This window comes from Gymnoscopelus braueri, assembly GCF_963280865.1.
Source record: "Gymnoscopelus braueri genome assembly, chromosome: 16".
Taxonomy (NCBI): domain Eukaryota; kingdom Metazoa; phylum Chordata; class Actinopteri; order Myctophiformes; family Myctophidae; genus Gymnoscopelus; species Gymnoscopelus braueri.
This window is the reverse complement of record NC_137616.1, coordinates 15,261,350-15,280,974: the sequence shown is the minus strand read 5'-3', so window position 1 is coordinate 15,280,974 and position 19,625 is coordinate 15,261,350. Positions and strand designations below refer to the sequence as shown.

The 19,625-nt window shown below is 41.8% G+C and overlaps 1 protein-coding gene across 2 annotated transcripts in view; it reads right to left on the bottom strand.

Moving 5' to 3' along the window:
• The window catches only part of fam49a (family with sequence similarity 49 member A), a 46,589-nt gene that overhangs the window by 21,409 nt on the left and 5,555 nt on the right, over positions 1–19,625 (bottom strand). For both annotated transcript variants that reach the window (XM_080453938.1, XM_080453937.1), the window contains exon 2: positions 2,068–2,121. The gene's annotated coding sequence lies outside the window, so the exon portion shown is untranslated. The remainder of the gene's footprint in view (positions 1–2,067; positions 2,122–19,625) is intronic.

Here is a 19,625-nt window from a genome sequence, read left to right as displayed (position 1 = left end):
GTCCTTCCTCCGTCTAGCAGGAAAACAGTGCCTGAGAGACAGAGCTACCATCGCGAGCCCCGTGTGCTTTGTAATTAAAGCGAGTGCCGTGCAATTATAACTGCAAATCAGCAGAGTTGCTTGAACAGCTTTTTTTCCTGGCGTCCGGGGAAGTTTAAAACAACCTCTGTTGGGACTCGAGCGGTGGCAAACGGGCCAAATGAGATTTTGATTGAATGGTGGAATTCAGTGGGTGCATATTTCATACAGCTGAGAGAAGGCATGCATCTCCAAACGTCCTCGTCATAACATGCAGAAAATTTGTATTCAATATATTAGCATTATGTTGCCTACTATTCAAAAGACAAATGCAGAAATCAAAAACTGGCCTGTCGACTGGCAGCCACAGTGTGGCAATTTTAATCGTGGTTATTTCCCTGGCTGTTGATTTAACAGCCAAATTGTGAACAGGATATTTTATTGGATAACTAATATTTGATACTCCAGACGTTGCTCTGGAGAAAAAAAAGAAAAGAAAAAGAAAAATAGGTACACAGTGAAATCTTGAATGTACCCAAATGGAACTGTAATGGTCCATTTGTTTACATTTGTACACGTTCATGAGTTACAAATGGATACATTATTATTTTTATGGTGCACAATAGTTGATCAGTTGTGAGCAAAAAGTGTAATCATTGCTCCATTATAAAAAAAAGATATATATTTTAATCAAAAAATAAAAGCAGGCATTATGCACACCTTTGTAGAGTGTCATCGTATTAAAAGGTGTGAATGCTGGGGGGCAGATTGTGGTGAAAGTTGATCTAAGCCAGCTAAGGTCATTACAGTAATTACGGTAACAGTATGGGTCTGAAGGTGGTGCTCTTAATGTCTACACCGTCAATGGGCACCAAACTGACACTTTTGCTCTATATTTTCTACAGAGCAGCTCCTTCCGGTACCACTAACGTCTGCCATGTTCGGTGCGCAAATAACTATAAAATCAGACCCATTCAATCCGAGAACGCATCTGACCGTGTCATTTTAGATGTTAGCTATAGCCATTATTTTATACTTTGGCTATTCCAAAAATAGCAGATATACAAGCTCATAGCGCGGCACCGAGTGCCGCGCTATGAGTTTGTAGATCTGCTATTTTTTGAAAAATCTTGAATATTTGTGCAAATCTTTGAATACATTTTTTTTTAAAGCGAACATTTGTAACTCAAATCTTTGCTTCTGGGGGTCCCTGGAATTTTGGGGGTCTTTGACATGAAAAAGTTTGAGAACCACCGATAGCAAGATAAGTGTTTCAGAAAACTGTTATGATTTAGAAGACATTTGTAGATGCGTTATCGGATTGAATGGGTTAAACAACATGTCAGGCCTTAGGAAGACAGATGTGTTCACAAATACTGTCTGGCCTCTCCTCCTGCTCCGCATCGCAGGGGTCAAGTTTGCATTACAATTTTCAATTTAAAACGCCATTCCTCCTTAATAGTCACCATCACTCACTCCTCGTAGCCACAGAGAGTGAAAGTGTGGGGTTTTAAAATAAGTGCAGGCTAATCCCAGCCTGTAATCATTTATACCGCAGCACTGTTGCCTGTTCTGTTCTGCACAATAGAGTGTGGCTTTGCTCAGGCGTCACTGAACTTGCTCTAATGCAGTGGTTCTCAACCTGTGGTCCAGATAATGAACACAATTCTAAGATTTAAATGATAATATAACATATATAAAAAAAAAAATTACATTATGTTAAGTATTTTTTTCTATAAAAACCTTGGGAAAATTTGTTTTCATAGTGATACCAAAAGATAAGAACTTAAAACATACTTCGTTGGTTCCATCGATCCAAGCCAGAACATAACCGATTGATTGACCATTAAAATACACATGCTCTGAAAATGCACGTGGCCCACCCATCTGACCACTTAACACAGCAGCCGAGTGTGTGTGTGTGTGTGTGTGTGTGTGTGTGTGTGTGTGTGTGTGTGTGTGTGTGTGTGTGTGTGTGTGTGTGTGTGTGTGTGTGTGTGTGTGTGTGTGTGTGTGTGTGTGTGTGTGTGTGTGTGATGCATCATGTACCTTCTCTGGTGGAGGAGCCTGGGATGCTGTCTATATCATCCGCTTGCTTTGTTTCTGAAAAATAAAAGAGAGATGGGCATCGTGAAAAAGTGAAAGAGAGACGGTAAGAACGAGTGAAGGAGAAGCAAGAGACACTTTATTTACATTGCCATGTCATGAATGTCACGGATACCAAAACAGAACAAAACCGTGCACACGCCACGGTTGTTTTCAAAACACACAAATGTAAGCCTGGTCTGGCCTACATACTTAACCACTTAAGCCCTAGGCAAAAAAACTAAAATAACAGATCTGCAATATCACAATGCGGGGGGCGGGGGGGTTGAAGATCCTTGAAATATGTAATTTTTGAAAGTGTGACCTATAAGGACATGCCCAAAATAGGGATGCCACCAATGTTAACACAGTTTTAACCAAGCACGCACCTTACTCTGTGTGTGTGTGTGTGTTTGTTAGGTCTGGGTATTGCCTATAACCTCACGATACGATACGTATCACAATACAGAGGCCACGGTACGATACGTATCGCGACACACGTTGATTTTGAATAATGACCTTGTCCTACTGAATTTACTACAAAAGCTCTTCTTTATTATTCTCTATAACAGCAAAGTCAAAGCTTCACGTTTGCACAAATTAAAATACTTACACCTCAGGCCCACAGAGATCTTAGAATTAAAATAAAATATATATCTATATATATATTGTTTTTTTTTCTTTTATTGCAACTCAACTTTTATAGCTTCCGTATGGATACGCGTATCAGCAATGAATACGATATATTGCCGTATCGATTTAGCTTCCCCTTTCTCTTCAGTTGCACACATACACTCAACCCACCTGCTATCCAACATAAACAGGCAAACACAAAAAGACACACGTACGTCGTGTCTTACACACACACGCACGCACACACACTGATGAATTATTGAACTGTGAAACTTGCTTCATGGTCTGTTGTATTCCAGGTCTACTTGCTGATTAAGCTGCTCATCTGCCTGTTTAGCTGAGTATTAAATGTCATGTGACACATTACACCTGCCAACCATCACTAGGATGCACTCTCATTTTCTACAGCAGGATACAAGAGAAATTCATATGGATTATGCGTTTCAGACAAATTCATCGTCATGGACATTTCCCCGTACTGTATTTCACACACAGGGAATATTTCACTTTGGTAAACAAAAGTTGAGCTACAGGCAAAATACTTTAGAAAAGATAAGCATTGGACTGCCTTGTCTATGTTAACCCATTAAGACCGGGAAAGCATCGGTCATTTTTTGGTTTTCTTTTTTGCTCATAGCGCGGCTATTCAAAAAATAGCCGCGCTATGAGCTTGTAGATCTGCAATTTTTAAAATCGTGAACATTTTAGCAAATGTTTGAATATATATTTTTCAAAGCGAACACTTCGCTATATTTTGTTCCAGGGACCTCCAAAAGCAAAGATTTGAGTTATTGAAAGATGTGCACAAATGTTTTTTTTTTCTTCAAAAATAGCAGATCTACAAGCTCGTAGCACGGCACAGAAATAAATACATAAAAATGACACAGATGCGTTCCCGATCTTAATGGGTTAAAAAGGACTAGATTGGATAATGAAAGTAAATGACTGCAGGTCCTCAGAGCAGGCAAAACCCGTAGGCAGACTGTAAATGAGCTCTTTTTGTGGTGTTTCAAAGCCTGTTTTCAGGATGCAAAAGTGGGTCACAAGATCATTTGCGGAAAATCCCCAAACAAAGGATTTCATGCCGCTTTATATTAGATCCTTACTAAAAATTGTGAAAAATGTTAAGACAGACACATGGTTGGAGTTGAAGTGGTAGCTACACCCACATGTGCATGTACGGATTGTACGCATGCAGAAAATGCATGTTCACTCACGCTATGGTAAGCATTCCTAATCCTCACTGTACCTTGTTGCACACACGTGGCAATTTGTAACGTCAAGCTCAACACATACTGAACAAAAACTGTACTGGACCAGTGCACCCCACACACACACAGCTCTATTAGTGTACACACACACACACACACATGAAAAGTACTCACTGTGTGATGTTTCAGTGCAGCCACACCAGTTAGTTATAGTACATTAAGACTAGCAACAGCTTGCTTTTTCTCTCCCTCCACGTGCTACCAACACACACACACACACACACACACACACACACACACACACACCTCTATCACGTGAGAGAAAACAGACACACACACACAGCTGCCTGCTACTACTACTGCCTTGCCCCCCATCTGTCACAGTGAATAGTCTTCACCCCTCCTCCCGGCAACCTGCATGGTAACAGATCAAGTGAACGAAGTGGGATGGATGGATGATGAACGGATGGATGGATGGATGGATAGATGGATAGAGGACTTGGAGGGATAGGCTGGGTTGAAGCAGACATCCTTATAAGGGCATGGTGGTGGTGGTGTGTGTGGCATTTCCCCCAACGGGCCGACACAGTGGACCTCTCCTCCACCTCACACACACACACCTCCTGTGTCCTTCTGAGCTCCATTAGACACAGCCGATAGTGAGAGTGCTGCACGCACACGCATGCACGTGCCAAAACACCATGTGTAGAGCACAGACCATTGTCTGATGATAACTGACACCTCATCCTAACACACACTGCACCAGCCAAACCGCCAACTTGTCTCTCTCTCTCTCTCCCTCTTTACCCATTCTTTACTCTGGTCTTTCATCTCTCCATTTTCACTCCCTCTCTTGTTTCTCCTGCCTCTCTCAAGAGGAATGTTGATGGATTTTCGATGTTAGTAAGTCAGTCAGTCGGTCAGAAACCATGAAGCAGCCAGCGTGGCAAATAAGTAAATAGCTGTTCAAGTAATTCAATTAGCCCAGGCGGCAGCCAATCAGCCAAGCAGAAAACCAGCCAGGCAAACAAATGGCCATTAGCAAAGCCAACAATCACTCTCGCACAGTAAAATCCTGAATGTTAATTTAACACAGAGTGTAAAAAAAAAACCTGGCCCTGTGATGGTACATTTTTACTCTACTGTAAAGCCAGCAATTAGCCAGTCTAACCAAAACCAAAACCAGCTAGTTGGTGAAACGAGGTAAGGTAGTTGGCCAAACAGTCAGTCAGTCAGTAAATCATTCAGTCGGGCCCAGCAGGTAGTGGAACCAGGAAGGGAGATGTGTGTATAATCTGAAAAAATAAACATGTTTTTTTTTCAGGAGCCTCCTCCAACCCAGTGCCAGTGGAATTTTCCAGTGACCCCCCTCCGCGACAACACACAATAATATGGGTATTTTATGTTCAGCGGTGACTTGTTTTGCCGAGTAGGCTAAATTGCTGTCAGCACTTAACCCGTTCAATCCAGGAACGCATCTCTGTCATTTTAGATTTATTTGGTTATTTTTGAAAAATCTTGAAAATTTTAGCAAATCTTTGAATACCTATACATTTTTTAAAGCGAACATTTGTGAAATATTTTGTTCCAGGGACCCCCAGAAGCAAAGATTTGAGTTACAAATGTTCGCTTTAAATATATATATAAATTCAAAGATTCACAAATTTTCAAAAATAGCAGATCTACAAGCTCATAGCGCTGCACTCGGTGCTGCGCTATGTTGAGCTTGTCGATGCCAATCGACAAGCTCACAAAGCTTGTTGTGAGCTTGTTGTGAGCTTGTCAATCTGCTATTTTCTGCAAAAGCTTTCTCCACAATACGGATGATGGGGACTCATTTAGTGCCACTGGACGTAAAATACGTCCTATGTAATAAGCCCTGTGCCACAGGACGTTAAAACCGTAAAAAAAAAACAAGATATGATGATTTGAAAATGTTCTGCTCCATTCACTTCTTGTTTAACTTCTTACTGAAAAAGGCTGTATCTCGGCTCCTAAGCACTTTTTTTTTACAATGAATTTTGGCTGTGGCACTGAATGGCACTTTTTTACAATTAATTTTGGCCAGTGGCACTGAATGAGTTGTTAAGTGGTAAAAAAAAAATCAAAAAATCTAGTTCCGTTATTAATGCATGCATTTTTGTGAAGACCAACTCCGCAACTTCAGTAAGAGAGTGAGTGAATTTCCCACAAACTGCAATTACAAAATTGATAATCATAAAAGGAAAAGAATAGGAAAAGAATAATATATTGATAATCATAAAAGGAAAAGAAAAGGAAAAGAATAATATCAAATATACATACAGAAATAAAGCAGAGTACATCAATCTCTTGTGCAAGTAAGAGACATCGTTTAGCAGCAGATATAAATATGTACTGTATGAAATGTGTGGGAATGGACAATGGATTGGTCCATATATCATAATATGAATGTCTTCTTGTCACTGTTATTGCATGTTTAACCCTGTCTATAGGTCCACATACTGTATACTCTACTTTACAGCTGAGAATTTTCTGTTTCTTGACCTTGCCTTTCCATCATGGTAATAACAATTTCCTTCCTCTGAGTCTCTGCAAACAGTCCGTCATTCCATCAGAAGCAGACATTTACAACAAATTTTACAGTAGTTATTGGTGGTGTCATGCACAGTATATTAAAAAAAAGAGGAAACAAGATACACCAGAAAAAGCAGAAGGCTTAGGCATGGTTCCTTATCTTCACACATGTCAAACAAAACTACTGATAACTTAAAGACAAACATAACCGTGCAGCGATTACAAGCTGATAACGCTGCACTGGAGCCTGCTTTCATTTCCGTGCAAATAATTTAAAATAGGAACTCGGGAATCAATTACAAGCCAGAGTACTGATACAGTCTCCCTGTCTGTCTCTCCGCTGTCTGTACTATCATGCTAAATAAAGCAGAACACTGGCTATTAGTTGGCTGTTCTGTGTAAAACTGTCACCATGACCTTTTGACTCCAACGGTGAGCTCCTTGTGGTCATGAATTATAGACAGAAGGCCACAGAGCAGAGACAACATTCTGGGGCATCAGTTCACACACACACTAACAGACAGATGTACACACAGCACACACCATATGCAGCAGGCAGACAGAAAAACTCACAGCAACATATGGGTGCACACACACACACGCCTGCAGGCGGCTCCCGTCTGGGCGCTAACTGTTGCCATGGTGACAGCCGGCGTGGCCGTTAAAAGACAGGGGAACCGCATGCAGCTGACAAGAGTGGACACACACACACACACACACACAGTACTAGTGATTGTCGAGAAGAGTGAAAGGTGTGTGATGGACTGCTGTCTGACATCAGGGGAAAACAACATATTGACTGGATAGATGCTGAGGAGTTGCTGACAGCTCTCAGGGCTGTGAACAGCAGCAAACACTATGCTATATGCCATGGAAAAAACTAAACAAAAGCACAACTAAGGGAGGTCTCTCTCCATCAGGAACAAATGAAAGTTGATATCATAAAAATGGAATCTACAGTGACTCAGTACATTACAGTTGGGAAGAAAACAGCACTGAATATCACTTCCACTTCATGTTGTCACGCTGAAGCTTTAGTATGTGACTCATATGTAATCTGAGAACAAAGCATTTCACTGACTGACATGACTGATGAATGTGTGTGTGTGTGTGTGTGTGTGTGTGTGTGTGTGTGTGTGTGTGTGTGTGTGTGTGTGTGTGTGTGTGTGTGTGTGTGTGTGTGTGTGTGTGTGTGTGTGTGTGGTGAAGTTCGGGGGGTTTTCTTCCACCACATGGATATGATAATTTATGAGTGTATGTCATGTGTAATATATTTATGAATTCTGCCAAATGTACTGTATTTATTAGAACATAATATATGTTATGTATAGCCTCTATGTACTTACATCATATACTGTAGCCTGCTATATACAGTACACATTACGTAGGCATATATGCATAAACATATAATTTTACATTGAAATAGGAACTTGCACAACAAATTGCAAAGGGCTGTGATGCCTCTTTCTCTCTCTCGTAGACACGCACTCTCGTTGGTTTGCAAACTTTTGAGGACATTCCATATCCCCTTACCATAACCCTAACCCCAACCCCAACCCAATGAAACATCAGTAAAATCTAAATGGGGACAGTAATTTTGTCCCCAATTTGACATGCCGACATCAGTTCCCAAATGTGGCTTATGTCAGGAACACACAGACACGCACAGACATACACATCAACTAATGTTGACAGGGGCCAGAAAATCGCCCCGCTCAATGGTCTGTATCCAGAGTTTACACAGGAACACAAAAGACTCCAAATCCCAGAGTTCACTCTGTTAAATGGACTGGAAGACTGCACATTGTAGAGGTTCTCTCATCTGGTCCCTCATCGTGAGTTTACCTGCAGTGTAAGCAGCATTCCCTTCACATTCAACTGTTTTCACAGTTGGCACAGGTTGAAACACATGTGTTCAACCAAGCTGATGATGTTACCGGTAAACAGAAGTCCTCGTCTCTCCCCCGAATCACATATCCTACTCACACACATCTTCCTCCACGACCTGCTTTTAATATGTCTTTATCTTATAATTAATAATAATAATCATTTTAAAATAATTGACATAAATTGTCAAAAATAGCGTAAATAGCAGTTCCTACAGGCTCATTACATGTTGTGATGGGACTTAATGTGAGCTTGTAGATTGGCTATTTACCTTATTATTATTGAATTACCTTATTATTTCTTGTACCAAGGGTGGGAGTATTTGCTATAATTTATATGCTCCTTTATCTTATTGCCAGACCCAAGGGGTCGGGCTTACATGAGGCTTTGTATCTGTTTCGTCCATACATGGGCAGGGGTCATTTGTCCTCCGGCCCCAGCCAAAAAAAAGTTTGTGACGTCCCCTTTCGTCACGAACTATTCATGACATCATGAACTTCAGTTATAAAGTGGTTTGTAGGTGTGTTACATACTAGGACTTCATTTTGGGTCTGGCAGAACCAGGTCTCCTGGTCTTGTTTTAATTGCATCTATTGTATTCTCTATTTAAGTGCACTTTTGTACTCTGATTGTATTTGTTTTTATTCTGTAAAGCACTTTGAGTTGCCTTGGTGTATGAAAGGTGCTGTATAAATAAAGTTGCCTTGCCGCCTATTAGTCGCACGATGAAGTATATAGGGTTCAAGTGGTTAAAGACTATTCTTCTTTTATTTAAATAGGACAACGTAACGAGAACACCCTGAAGGTTGTGGTTTACATGGTCAGTAAGCGTTGTAGGATCCTGTAGGCTCAGAGTCTCAGACATTCCACTGCTGGGCTTCGTAAAACCTGGATAGCGTGACAGATATCATACGTATCCTCATGGACATCCAGGGATTCAACCGGCAAATCAATTATTTACATCAACAAGCATTTCCACGTTGGAAGAAAAAATAAAAAGCACTCTTGACAGCGAACTCCAGGTCACGCGAGGAGAGTTGGTGGGTATCCATGTGATGCTAACTTTGACACAGGGTTCCTGGATAGTGTGTGTTTGTACAGAACAGAACAGTGCAGTGCATAATAAGTGGACCAAACTGTTTGCCTGAGTAAAAAATAAAGGACAAGTCAATTTGTGTCCATGCGCGAGTAAAGCCTGATTTATATACTTGGTTGTGCAGCGTGTCACACACCGAAAATAGAAGATCTACAAGCTCACAACACGTTGCGATGTGACACGTTGTAAGTTTGTAGATTGGCTTTTGTCGTGCAGGACACATGGCGTGCAACTACAGTACATTTAAAACAGGCTTAAGGTGCAGATTAAAGTGTGTAATGTATACATGCAAAGAAGAAAGACTGTGTGTCTGTTTCATTGTAGTAAACGGGTAATAAATGGAAGGTAAGGAAAGTGAAAAATAAATTTTAGGGGTGGCAGAGAGGTAGACAAGGAACAAAGAGATGGATGGCGCTTCAGGTAAAGCGATCTGGGAACCCATCGGCAGAGCTCTGAATCTGTCTTGACTCTTGAGAGATTACAGGTAAAGTGACAGGCAGCCACATCAACATGCACTGTCTTTAGCAGACACCCTCTGAGGGGTCACTCCGAGGTTTAGTCCCTGATGGAGGGTCAATGGGCCGTTGGGGGGGGGGGGGTGTTGGAGAGGGGGAGGTTGAGAGAGAGAGAGAGAGAGAGAGAATCTTAACTCCAGCAACATCGTTTCCTGTTCTAGTTTGCATGGCAACAGTGAATGGATGAATGGATGATGGATTCATAACACGCCAATGAACAGAGGGGGAGGGTGGGACTGGGATGGTGTGTGTGTGCGGGGGGGGCGACTCAGTTCATTTAGATTCAGTTCATTCATAATGTCTAGTGAAAACAGGAAAGTGCAATGGGCAAAGGTTCCCAATTATTTTTTTCCCCCCTGTTATTCTATTCCAATGAATAAAATATAAAAACGAGTGTGTGTGTGTTTAAAAAGTTGACCTTGCTTCATTGTCCCCACTTTGACCCAGATAAAAAAAAGCCCAGCACACACACACACACACACACACACACACACACACACACACACACACACACACACACACACACACACACACACACACACACACACACACACACACACACACACACACACACACACAAACGTAACTTCCGGAATCCTGAGATGTCTGGTATCTGTCTGCAGTTTATATCTGCTCAGACAGGTGACTATTTGAGTTTCTCTTCAAACTGTAGTGGTACCTGACTATTTGAGTTTCTCTTCAAACTGTAGTGGTACCTAACTGAACAACACAGCAAAAACAAAAGAAAAACGACTATCATGAGCCATCCAAAGAAAAACACTCATTTCCTGTCTCATCTCTCACTATACGAATGCCTCAGACAAGAGACCTCAATTTTAACCAGCCGTAGCAATAATAGCAGACCGACAAACTCATGATGTCAAATCGCGATGCGTTGCGTGACTTTGTTGTAGAACAGCTAGTTTGCAGCGCGACAATGCTGTATGACAAAGTCTAACTAGGGCATACTGTAAGTGGTTAACTGTCATGCTTCATACTGTATATGAGGAAGGGTTGTTGTGCTGTGAGAGAGACGGGGTTAAAGTATGAGGAAGGGTTGTTGTGCTGTGAGAGAGACAGGGTTAAAGGCCTGACTGACGTCAGTTCAACTTTTAAATGAAAATGCGCAGACAGAGACTTTGCAACGAAAATCAAAAGGCATTCATCAGTGTTGTTAAAAGATCAATTATTTTCTCATAACTCTTAAAGTAGCCAGGAATTTAGTTGTGGGGTTTGTTTGTTGTGCTTTGGTCATACTGGACTTCATTCGATGTGAAACAATTGTAGCATTCAACTGAATTGTGATGATTTGTCTATTTGTGCTATAAAAAAAGGCTGACACTGCAATCGATTTGGTCTGACTTCTGAGATCAAGAATACCGTCATTTCCAGTATTAGATGAAGCCATAATGACTTCACGATGGTTTCGTTTTCAAACACAGCTTGTTCGTCCATTGGAAACCTATCCATAAGGCTGACGTGTTCAGCCATTCTCTCATAATCCCCAAGACTCTTCCCTCATTCATTTATCGACATAAATAGCCTATATATTTTTTTTTCACTCTCTCTATTCTTCTCTCCTTTTCCTTTCTCCACCCACCCCATACCAACCCCCCTCTGCCCCCCTTCGGTTGGTTCAATTAATTGTACCGTTGTTGTTGTAGTGGGTGTAACGTTTTTACTTGAGTGGCAAACTGCCATTCACAAGTGACAAAACTCGAACGCTGACATGCGAGGAAAACAGGAAAGAATGGCCCTGAGCCCTGATCCAGAGTCTGTCTGGAGACACTACATTCCACAGCTGCTTTATAGACAGACCAGGCTATGTCATGCTTGTTGTGTTATGGCTGTCATCATTGTCCCAGTTTAAGTGCAGTCTTTCGGTTTCATGTAGGATGGAACATCCTACATGAAACTGGTATAACTGGTATAAAAGAAAAACACCAGATCAGTGGAAATAGTGGCACTCCAAAAATACAAACAAGACCTTGGCTTGGATTTTAATTGTTTTATTTTGTTAGATCAGGCTGCTTATGCATTTCAGCATAGAGCCTTCGTCAGAGCATCATATGATTATGATGCAAACGCGTTGAAAAGAAAATGGCTTTAGTCCTGCTTTTTTATCTTATGGAGTGCTGCTATTTCCAGTCATCTGGTGTTACTGTTTACACATAAGTATTAGGGCTGCAACTAGTATCGATTATTTTCTTAGAGATTATTACATTTTTTCATTAGATTTGAATTGCATGTTTTTATGCATTTTATATATTTTTTATATATTAATGCATCAACGTGAAAGAAATAACTAAGTATAATCAACCAAATCGATTAGTCTGATAAGCCCTTAACACACAGCCATGGAGGCAACCAGAGGAAGCACACATTTATTTAATTTTTTGCTTAGAGTAGCCAATTATTTTTCCTGATGCTCATTCCTCCCCACACACAGTGTGTTGTTGTTGCCGTTGTACCCTAATGGCGCACCTACCAGTGAGGAGCCCCCACCGGGAGGAGTCACCAGCTCCCTCCTGCTCCTCCCGACCAACACTCCCTGCTGACAGGTGCCGCCCCAGCCTGTAAGGATTATGTGCAGAGACAAATATCACCCTTAAATGATGTTGTATTTGTGACCAAATGTGTGTATCTGGGCCGTTTGAAAACTCCAGATCAAGCAATTATGATGGTGCTGATCAAAATATGGACCAGAAATGTAATAGATTTCTGCTCACACCTGTACAAGCCCCTTTGACAATAGAACTGCCTCTAAAAACACACACTGTGCTGACCTCAAGAGCTCTGAAGACTTCAGTTAACCCATTTCCACTGAGACAGAGACAGAAAGAAAGACTTTGTTTAAACCACAAGGCCCAAAATCAACACCAAAATGACCCAAAATAACTTCTGTTTGAGAGTCTCAAGGAAAGTGGCCCTGTGAGTGCAAACAAATCGTTCACCACAACTACCACCAGCCAGGCCTTAGCTGTGTGGTGGGTCTCAGGAAAGTGTATGGAGTATGGCCGCTGAGTGCCCAAACCCAAACTAAATTACGGTCCACCGTCAAAGGATTTCATTCTTTTGTATTGTTAATGGTTCCTTACAGTCTGGTGTTTTCCCCCCATTTCTCTTAAGCATGCTTTTATTACACCCTCACTAACAACTACAGTGACAACCAACTTCAGACCAAACCAAACCAAACCAAAGGATCAGAGGCACAAGACCAGATCATTGTGATTTGGTTTCACCCAGTGAGCCAGTCAAAAACCTGTGTGTTCATCGTTCTTAAAGATGCAGATCTTAATTTCCAAAATCCTATCACTAAAATTAAAGCTATTCTTTTCATTAATTTTTTTTAACAACTCTATACATTTTGAATTCTCTTTTAATGAGAAGTGCATTGACTTTATTTTGTATGAGGTTACTTTGTATGACATTTACTACATAAATTTGCTCTAGGTAATTCAATTTGTTACACATTGAACCATTTGCACAAAACAGCAAATATTATGGTGAAATTGCATTCGGCCTTTGTATCTTTTAGAGCCACAATCTAAATAAGTAAATGGGGAAACAGTGGCTGCAACTTGGGGCTCTTTTCAAAGCTTAAAACATCTGCGAAGGGAGGGGAAGGGTATGTCACAGTAACTGGCATAGACAGATTGTTGGCCTCAGCAATGAAGAGAGTCCCACACAGACATGACCTCCATGCCAGGCTGTTAACAGGATTTTTTTTAAAGCTAGGCTAATAAAAAAACAATGCATAAGCCTACGAGTAGTCAGCATGAGTTAACAGCATGTGCAGTGAGACGGTGGTCATTAAGGCCACCATGTGAAATACACAAACAACCACAACACAGCTCAAGCCAAGCCTATATTATCCCAAGTCAAACCCTTAACAATGCACCCTCATTAACAAGATGCCAGCAGTTCCACCACAACAGAAACAACACAAGAGAGAGGGCAAGAGAGATAGCGAGAAAAAGAGGTAGAGAGAGAGAGAGAGAGAGAGAATGATCGAGGCAAAAAGCGAGAATGAGAAAGTGAAATGGAGTTTCTGACTGGCCCCAGAAGCAGGCCTTCAAACTGGGTTAGGGGAGCTGCATCTCCCCCAGGCTCACTTTACTGGAGCAAAAGTGACATTGGGTGGGGGCGAGAAGGGCTTGAGGGAGGTTGTGGTGGAGTTATGCCCTAATATGGGCAGAGGGTGGAAGAGGAGGGGGTTGCCCAGTGCCACCACAATGGCAGCCCGCTTGACTCCACTGAATCGACTTGCATACACGCACACACGCTGCACACACTATTAGTCTCTCCTGAGACCCTGTCTGAATACAGTCTGTCCAAAGGGACTTTGTTGTCATGAAACAGATGCACACACACAACCACACTTCCCACTGTGGTCTACGCGCCTTTCACTAGAACACACCCACGCTGGAGCCTTGTTTCCATGGCAAGTATCTGTGTATGTATGTATAATTCATACTTACACAGAAAATCTATCCATTCTTACACTTTCAAAGTTAAACAAACACTGTGTACTGTACACATCATGCACACACTCAAACACACGCAGTGTTCTCAACTCTGATCAGATGGCGTTTCAGTCCTCTGCTTGAGCCAGCTGGGCTGGGCCCCCACTACAAAATCACTACTATCCCCTTCTGCACATCTGGCCTCATCAACACAGACACCCAAACACCGGCTCCTCCGGGTCAGCGGAACGGACTTAAAGAGGACTCTTTCTACTGAGACATGATGAGGGGGATGCAGAGACAGGGAGAAGAGACAGAGGGAGGGGCCCCGGCACACAGTAGTAAACAACTCTGAAAGACGTGTGTGAATGGGGAGTGTGTTTCTGAGTGTGTTAGTTGTACGTGTGAAAGAAAGAGGGAGAATGTGTGAGAGTGCTAGAGTGTCAGAGAGAGGGAGCCATTGCTTATAGCTTTTAAAAAGATCGCGAAAGAACCACGCACACTGAAAAGAAGCCCAGAACTTCTGTAAGAAAGAAAGCGAGAGAGAAAGAGTGAGGGAGTGTGGAATTCAGAGGACAGAGGGGGAGGAGGAGTGGCCGTTTGGGCTACTACTAGCCGTTATGGCGTAGCGTGGGACTCCAGGCGTAGAATTCCTCCTGCAATGCTCCGTCAATGCCACTTCTGTTCTGCAGAGCCCTGCCATGTCAAAAGCACTGTAGATACAAAGGGGACCATGTCTGTCTGAGTGAACAACTTTGTGTGTGTGTGTGTGTGTGAGAGAGTGTGAGTGAGAGAGAGAGAGAAATGTATGTGAGTAAAATCACTCCCTCTGCGTGTGCGTGTGTGCAATGTGCATGCATGTAAATCTCCACACTACCACAGGCTTCTCCCCTCGTGGGTGTAGGCTGCTATGCTAAGCTCACTGATGCTAACAATGATCTGACAGCAAGTGGTGAAAAAGCATCCACCGCTACCCAAACACACAAACTACACACTAGTAGGCTATATAAATATGAAACGTGTAGGCTAAACACAAGCATCTAGTTTTTAGATTTAAGTTCTAAACCAACAAGGTTTATGATACATACAGCTCTTCTATCAGGGACCCTTGTAGAGCACACACACAATGCAGGAACTATGAACAATTTGCAAAAGATACTGTAACTCGCTGAGAGCAAATAGTAGGCTATGTTCAGAAGTCCCATATGAATCGCCACAAAGCCTCCTGTGTGCCCAATGCCGAGGGCTCTGCGGGGTGTGCCACATACAGAGCCAGGGCACCCTGGGAAAAAGAAATGTCTGCCTTTCTGCTAAATCTGCGGTAATATCTGATGATGCTCATACCAAGGGCGACAATGAGCCAAGGGCCAAACATCTTTCACAGCTGCAATGATACTGTATAGTATACACATGTTTTCTTGCACAGATTATACAAATGCATCTTCTACATTTTTCATATCAGAATGAGTCACCAATCTTCTCCTGTGTATGGATTGTGCTCAGAGCAGCTATGCTCAGTGGTGGAAAAAGTATTTTTTTACTTAAGTAAAAGTATCAATACTGCAATGTACACTGCTACACAAACAGTAGTTACTACAAAATACATTAAAAGAAACGTTTGATGGGGGGCCCCCATCAATTGACAGTGTCAATGATTCAAGGAACAAGTTCTCTTCGTTTTACGTTTGTGTTTCATAGTTACGAAATATTCAATTATCTAATTAAGAGCTACACAGCTCCAATGTCACACGTAGGTGATAATAAATTGAATCAAGGGGGTTTCCTAGAGGGTGGACTGACTTTATCAATTTTGTCATGCCCTCTTATTAGTTCTGCACCTGAGCCTGTTTGGATGTGCCTTTTTTTGCATACCAAGATGATCATTCTCAACCACAGTCACAGTGAGCATTCCAAATTAAGCTAAATGGCTTAACCACATGGACCCTTAGCGCCCCTATTCTGGGCATGTCATAATAGGCTAACATCCGGCGCAACAATAGGCAAAATTAACAGAAAATAGCAGATCTACAACCTCACAATGAGTGAGCTTGTAGATCGGCTATTTTTCGGCAAAGAGATTTGATGTTGAGTGAGAAAATGAGCGGACCATGGACCTCAGTCAGTGAAGTATAGGGTTTAGGTTGTTAATATAGCAGGCCTTTTATATATTGTTGGCCTGTTACATAATGGGTGTTTACCATTATCCTAACAGGTATAGTATGTTTCCTGTCTATCATCAGTGCAGACAATTGAATACCTGACCTTTAAAGACAATACGAGGACAGGTGTTAACCCTGCTATTAAATCAGCATGCCTTGCATGACCGAGCTCCACATAAACACATGCAATATAATGCTTGGAGGCTACTGGTTTCCTCCTACTGTTCTATAACTACTTACTATTTACCTGAAACCTAGTAGCTACTGGGCTGATGCTCTCTAACCACATGAACCCTAAGCGTCCTTATTTTGGGCAGGGGTTAACAATTGGCAAAAAATAGCAGATCTACAAGCTCACAATGCGTCACAAAGTGATGCGTTGCTTATAGATCAGCTATTTTCTGCAAAGAGAACTAAGGGAAAAAGGGATGGGGCCTAGTACAGACCACTGGGGACACTGGTCAATGAAGTACATAGGGTATGGGTCTTCAACATTTTCAGGCCAAGGACCCCTTAGCTGAGAGAAAGATGAAGCAGGGACCCCCACTACATATTGCATAAGATTGTGTTGTAGGTCCCAGACCCCCTCTTGAAGACCCCTGACATAGGTTTTAAGTGGTTAACATGTGTGAAGTTGAACGGGTAGGGGACAGGGCCCACCATCTCCTGCTCAAGAGCACTCTGGACAAGTTCTGGAGAATGAACCTTTTGTATTACGTAAGAGTCTGTCAGTTCATTACTTGGTCACTTTGCTGACAGTCTGACCCCAAAAGGAAAAACACAAGCAGAAGGAAAACAAGGAACTGAGCATACGTATATTCCTTCTAAAAAAGATAGGGCGGGTTGGTTTCAGGAACTCTAGACCGCAATCTGTTACAGTCATACACATACACAGCCCAACTGTAAATCAGTTTCAACATTGTTACTGCGCGGCTTTGAAAAAGCTGTTGATGTTATGGGTCCTTCACTGGTTCCTGGATTGTTACACTCTTCATTCGAGTGTGACGGCTCTCCCTTTTAAATCGCTCGGATATTCTCCACTTCACAGACTGTTAGCTTGTCATGGACCCAAAAAAACGACAACGCCAATAAATCCTGCACCTGCTAAAATCAATGAGTTTGCTGCTGAGTCGTAAACAATCAGTCAAGCCAAGCAGCCAGTGGCTCAAGGACAGGTTGGCTCTGAGACGACTCTACCAGCTGTGAAATGTAGAGCAACAGGCAGGGTAGCATAGAGCAGCTAATTGGCTCATATCTGCTAATATGGGGGAAACCCACTAGGGCAGTGTTTCCCAACCTTTTTTCTGCAAGGGCACACCTTTCATAGCCAAAAGGTCCCAGGGCACACCTAGATATACGGTGTATATATATATATATGTGTACACTGTGTGTGTGTATGTGTGTATTATACATACATAATATACATATGTACATATGTATGTGTATATATATATATATATATATATATATATATATATATATATGTATGTGTATATATGTATACATGTATACACACACACACACACACACACACACACACACACACACACACACACACACACACATATATATATATATATGTCTCTCTCCCCCATTTCCTGTCAGTCTACTATCTCCTGTCAGTCTCCTATCAATAAAGGCAGAAAAATCCCCCAAAAATATCTAAAAATAAACAAAAGAACGCTCTGTTTTGTGTTGAAATTTGAATGAAATGAAATTTTAACTTGAAATGCATATCGGCTCTTAATATCGGATATCGGCCTCTTTGATCACCAATATATCCATATGATATCGGCCATGAAAAAGTCATGTCGGTCGATCCTAACTGATCCAAACTTCCTCCTTCAGAACCTTTTGCTTCTGCATCATGACCTTGGCAACTTAGCAGTCTGGCAGGTGACGAGGAAAGAATGTCGGGCAAGGATCCCAAAAGAAAAAGAAACGGTATCGTTGCGTTTGTGTAGTGTGGCCCATTTTCCAAGGCTTTCCTGTGGCCTACAAAAGAACTCCGCTTCAGGCAATTGTACAGAAATAGACTATACCAAGAGAGATCTGTTGTTCAGAGGAGTCTGCATGGCCATCAGAAGAACTAATCGATAAGGACATATGGTGTACATGTTTCTCAGGAACGCAAGCTGTCATACACCAAACTCAGGTTTCAATACAACCACTTATCTAGATCTTTAAGTGCTTGTGCACTATTAAGTTAGATTGACCTTGAATTAAGTTGTGAGTTAAAAATACAGTTATTGTACCGTTATTGTCTAGTGTAATTTTTGGCATATTTGGGAACTCAAACTATCAAATGACACAAAACTCATGGCAACATATTCAGCTCTGACATTGCAGCATGCTACCTGGCTGTGTGTATGAAAGAACAGGCAGTGATGCTGTCAACTTGAAAAACCTCAAGTTCATACTGAAGACCAATTTTCTCATGCAGGCGGCAGTTGTGCAGGCTGAAATCTCCGCTGCGCACAAAACTCAGAGAGCTGTTGTCTTCGCTGACAGGATGCGAGTATAAAAGTGAAACGTGAGCAGGAAGTGTGTATGGGCCATAAAGCAGCACGGTGTGAGCACACGCACTCATTCTCACAAGCAGAAAGACAAACAGAGAGAAAGACAGACAGGGGTTTGAAACAGGAAGTTAAAGCAGCCAGTGTGATTTGCATAGAGTTTCACTGTAGCTCAATAGTGGCTTGCCATATACAAAAATAACACATTTCCTCATGGGAAAATGTTGATGGGGGGGCCTGGAAGGTCAGCTGTGAAGTGAACAAACAAAAAAAGTTAAATATTATTATGGTGCGTGAAGCCTGGTGTGCATTGGACACTAGTGTCTTTTGTGGTGAAGAAATAAATAAAAATAAGCCGTTATGGATTAAGCTTACGATTAAAATTGTTCTAATTAGGCTAAAGTGGACAAAGATTTACTACCACCTACCAATGAGCCAAAAAGGCTACCGTTTGTGAGTGTCCGGGCAAGTGAAAGAGCTAGC